The sequence below is a fragment of the Phaseolus vulgaris genome, chromosome 2, assembly GCF_051622355.1.
Source record: "Phaseolus vulgaris cultivar YP4 chromosome 2, ASM5162235v1, whole genome shotgun sequence".
Lineage (NCBI taxonomy): Eukaryota > Viridiplantae > Streptophyta > Magnoliopsida > Fabales > Fabaceae > Phaseolus > Phaseolus vulgaris.
The window spans coordinates 27,312,607-27,317,812 of record NC_143499.1 but is presented as its reverse complement, the minus strand read 5'-3'; the positions used below and the strand labels follow the sequence as shown (position 1 = coordinate 27,317,812).

Below are 5,206 nucleotides of genomic sequence, written 5' to 3'. Positions count from 1 at the left end.
AAAAAAATTATTGATTTCTAAATTAGTTTCTATTATTGATAAATAGTTTTTAAATTCGTATCTAATTAACTATCAAATTTTTTGCTACCAAATTTAGAATTTAAATAATTTGTAGTTAAAATATGTGTAGTTAAGATTTTGTTTGATATAGTATGATTGAAATGTGTTGATTGATTATTTTTGTATGTCTGTGTTTAAGCCAAACAGTTGTAGGATACATGAATTTCGAGGAGACAAATTCTTGATAAATTAGATCACTCGAGTCGTGTCATGCTAAAACTTGAAGGATAAGTCAATAATGTTTGAATGTGTACACTTCACTAACTATGAACCCAAAGGAAAAACTCACTTTAAAAACTTTAAAGGTTCCTTTGTTTCGATAAATGGATTTCATGATAGATAACAAAAATAAAATAAAATAAAATAATTAAAAATAAAAAATGAGATAAAAAAATTTACGTTACTCTTTGTATAATTGCTAAAATTTACAAAGAATAATAGTTATCTATATATGTATATGAATATTTTATATTTTTACATAACCAATTATATAAATACATAATTGATTATATAATAAAATTTTGATGATATTTATAAATATAATTATTACATTAAATATATAATATATATTTTTATTATAATAAATTTTATTAATATTTATATTTTTGGTATAATAAAATAAATAAAATTAATTATATAATATAACATAATAAAAATATAATAATAAGAAATGTTAAAATAATAATTTGATTATTAAAATAATAATAATAACAATAAAATATTAATAAAATTTAAATTATTAATAATAAATTTATAAAATGATTATAATAATAAAATAATTGTAAACAAAATAATAAATAATAAAAGTAAAAATAAATAATAAAAGTAATAATAAGAAGAAGAAGAAGAAGAAAATTTGAGCTGAAATAATAGAGAAAGTAAGTGGACATGTCGGTGTGATTGCTATGCAATTAATATGGTTGGTTTGAGTTCACTCATCGAATGAACACTCTTCGTCAACACAAGCAGAGACAAAACTTTTATTGCCATGGCCACCAATTCTCAATTCAATAAATGATCACAAAATCTTATCCACTCATTGTTAGTACTCTTCCCCGTACTTCTTTCTCCACAACTACAATCATCCAAAAACCTCTCCTTTCTGCTAATGGCCGAGGCTTTACTGGAAATCATTATTGAAAATTTGGGATCTTTTCTTCAAAACCAACTTGCAACTTATTGGGGTGTTGACCAGCAGACGCTGAACCTTTCCAGCAATCTCACCGCAATCCGTGCTGTCCTCAAAGACGCTGAGAGAGAGCAACTAAGAAAGCATGCTGTGAAGGATTGGCTGCAAAAACTCACAGATGCAGCATATGTGCTGGATGATATCTTGGATGAATGTTCAATTCACTCCACAAAGATGCACTCTCATGATCGACATACTTCATGCCTATCCCCTCTCCATCCTATGGACATTCTCTTTCGTTTTCATATTGAAAAGCGGATGAAAGACATCACTCAAAGATTTCATGACATTCATCAAGAAAGGCTCAGGTTTGAATTACGTGTGGGTGTCACTGAGAAGCAAGCAGTGGATGATGATGATGATTGGCGCCAAACTAGCTCTGTGATTACCGAACCTATATTCTGTGGCAGAGACAAAGATCAAGAGAAAATTGTGAAGTTTCTCCTGGAAGATGCTAGTAACAGTGAAGACCTCTCCATCTATCCCATAGTTGGTATGGGTGGACTTGGCAAAACAACTCTTGCCAAGCAGGTCTTCAACGATCACGAGATAAGTAAACATTTTAACTTGAGAATTTGGATCTGTGTTTCAGATGATTTCAATGCGAAGAGAATATTGCAATCCATCCTAGAATATGTCAATGGTCAAAACCCCAATCTCCATACTTTAGAAGCAATGCGGAAAAAGGTTGAAGAAGCATTGCAGAGCAAGAGGTATTTACTTGTTCTTGATGATGTGTGGAATGAAGACCAAGAGAAGTGGAAGGAGTTAAAGGGGATGTTGCAATGTGCAAGGGGAGCAAAAGGAGATGCCATTTTGGTCACCACTCGACTGCAGGAAGTTGCCTCCATCATGGGGACACATCCTGCTTACTATTTGAAAGAATTGTCAGGAGACGACAGTTGGTCATTGTTCAAACACCATGCGTTTGGACAAAACAGAGAAGAAATAGAAGAGCTCGTGACAATTGGCAGAGAGATAGTGAGAAAATGCGTTGGTTCACCACTTGCAATCAAAACACTGGGAAGCCTTTTGCGTGATGAAAGTGAGGTAAGCCAATGGGAAAATCTAAAGGAAAGTGAGATTTGGAAAATACGTGAGGAAAATTCTATTATGCGTTTTTTGAAACTGAGCTATTCTAATTTGGAGTTGTCTCTGAGAAGATGCTTTTCTTTTTGTGCAATTTTCCCCAAAGATTTTGAAATAGATAAGGAAGATCTAATTCATCTTTGGATGGCTAATGGATTTATTAAATCTGAAGGAAACGTAGAAGTGGAGGATGTTGGAAATAAAGTGTGGAAAAAATTATACCGTAGATCATTTTTTCAAGAAGCAAAGTATGATAAGCTTGGTATGATTAGAAGTTGCAAGATGCATGATCTATTTCATGATCTTGCCCAGACTATTATGGGTGAAGAATGTGTGATTATTGAGAAAGGAAGGTTGACTCAGTTGCCAACTAGAGTTCACTATGTATGCTTAAATTTGAATGGCTCTATCGATATGGCTGCTTTCAAGAAAGTTGAGTCCTTGCGGACTTTTGTGAATTTTAGTTATAGACGCCTGGTGCCATCAACCCATTGTCTTCGAGCATTACGTACAAGTTTTTCTGTGTTGTCTCCACTGAATGATTTAGCACATTTGAGATACTTGACATTGTGTGGGGATTTAGAGGCAAGGTTGCTTAATTCAATTTGTCAGTTGCCGAAATTGCAAATATTGAAATTGAAAGATGTCTTTGACCTTAGGCTGCCCAAAAAATTGACGATATTACAGGATCTAAGACATATTGTGATTGATAAGTGTGATGTAAAAGAGATGCCTCAGAATATTGGCAAGTTAAGGCATCTAAGAACACTGAGCACTTATGTTGTGGGATCAAAGGCAGGGTGTGGGTTAGCAGAGTTGCATAGCTTAAAGCTTGGAGGCAAGCTGAGAATCAAAGGCCTTGAGAACGTCCCCAATGAATGGGATGTTAAACAAGCAAATTTGATTGGTAAGAAGGACTTAAATATCCTACGCTTGTCATGGGGTGGTAGTACTAATTCAGAAGGTAGTAATGTTAACGTTAAGAGAGTACTGGAAGCCCTACAACCTCCCTCAACTCTGAAGAGTTTTATGATGAAAGGGTATAAGGGGAGACAGTTATCGAGTTGGATGAGAAATGGTGCAGTTCTGAGAGACTTGGTGGAAGTTATACTCTTGGACTGTGACAACTGTGAGGAGCTTCCTCCACTTGGCAAACTACCACAGTTGAAAAGGCTAGACGTGCGTGAAATGAAAAATGTGAAGTGGATAGATGGTGAGTGGTATGATGGTGTGGAGAAGGCATTTCCATCGTTGAAGGAATTGATTGTGAAGAATTTACCAAAATTGGAGAGGATGTTGAGGGAAGAAGGAGTAGAAATGCTCCCTCGTCTTTCTCAATTAACAATTGTTGGCGTCTCCAACCTTAAATTTCCACGTCTTCCTTCTGTTGATAAATTTTATGCTGCAGACATTGACAAAGGGGCTTCCTTGATGGAAGGGGTTGTGGAGAATATGCCTTGTCTAAAGACCTTGGAGATTGAAAGGATTAAAGAACTGGTGGTATTACCCGACCAACTCAGAGGGTTGGGTTCACTACAGGAACTATTTATTGAATCTTGTGATGATTTGGAGTATTTTTCAGACCATGTGTTGGAAGGTCTGAGCTCTCTTAAAAGTTTGAGTATTTACTAGTGTGAGAAATTAAAATCACTTTTTGAAGGTGTGCGACATTTAACATGTTTGGAGGATTTAAGTATCTGGTCTTGTCCAGAGCTGGTGGCTCTACCAAGCAATATGAGCCAACTAACTGCCCTTCAGACGGTCACAATCGGGGGTTTCTCCACATTACCGTATGGCTTACATTGTGTCCCCTCTTTACGAACTTTGGATATAAGGGATTGCACGACTACTTCATTGCCGGACTGGTTGGGAGACATGACTTCTCTTCAAGAATTACAGATTTGGAACTGTGGGGAGTTGAGGTCACTACCGAGTAGCATTCAACGCCTCACCAACTTGTCTTCTTTAATTATATGCGGATGTCCTTATCTGAAGAAGCGGTGCAAGAGGGAAATGGGAGAGGATTGGCAATACATAAACCACATTCCAGAAATACAACTGTACTAAAGATTTTGTGGTAAGTGAATGATTGTTTCATTTTCTTTAATTTCTCCTTACTGTGTCCTGCATACATTAATGTTCGTAATTGCGTGCAGAGACCATCCGACCTTTTCTGTATCATAATTGCTTCAAGCCTGCCTTCAAAGTAGATGAGTAAATGATTGATTCCACGTGCCAGTAGTCGAGCTAGATAAATTTATAAAATGCAGATTTGAAATTTTCCTTATATTAATGTGGTTCACAAATGTGTTACTGTTTTCTTCAATTAATCACCTGTTACTGTTGCTCTTTATAGCTTTGACTGATATTGGTGGATGAATTGTATATATTGGTGTTGAGTTTAACACTGCCCTGTATTCTACAATCTCTCAAAATATCAACTTGGCCTGCCTTCTACATAATCATATTTACACATTTCTTAACTTCAATTCATATAATTTTTAATCTCTATAAATTTCAATCTCATATATACAAATGGTGAATTAACCTATTTTCCATTTCCAATCAATAATCACAAATTGGAAATGATATATGTTATTTGATCAATTTGTTTTCTTTTTTCATACAATGATCTAACTTCTCCATATTTGAATAAAAGTTTTATTATATAAGAAAGTCATATCATTCTTATTAACTTAATCAAATCAAATTTAGTTATTTTTAATAATCATAATTATTAAACTTCAAAGTTTTATGTTATTGGATTAAAGTTAATTGATAATTTGTGTACTGGACCAGACATTAGGCATCGGACATCGATACCTGTGGAACAGGTCGGCTCGATGGTCTGGTCGAGATAGTGGACCA

At 34.7% G+C, this 5,206-nt stretch overlaps 1 pseudogene across 1 annotated transcript; it reads left to right on the top strand.

Annotated features, from left to right (window-relative positions):
• The first annotated feature begins 1,005 nt into the window (after window positions 1-1,005).
• Window positions 1,006-4,789, top strand: LOC137811166 (putative disease resistance protein RGA4 pseudogene; annotated as a pseudogene). Its single transcript, XR_016518582.1, has 2 exons — window positions 1,006-4,415; window positions 4,495-4,789. The product of XR_016518582.1 is annotated as a putative disease resistance protein RGA4 pseudogene (transcript).
• Window positions 4,790-5,206: the final 417 nt, after the last annotated feature.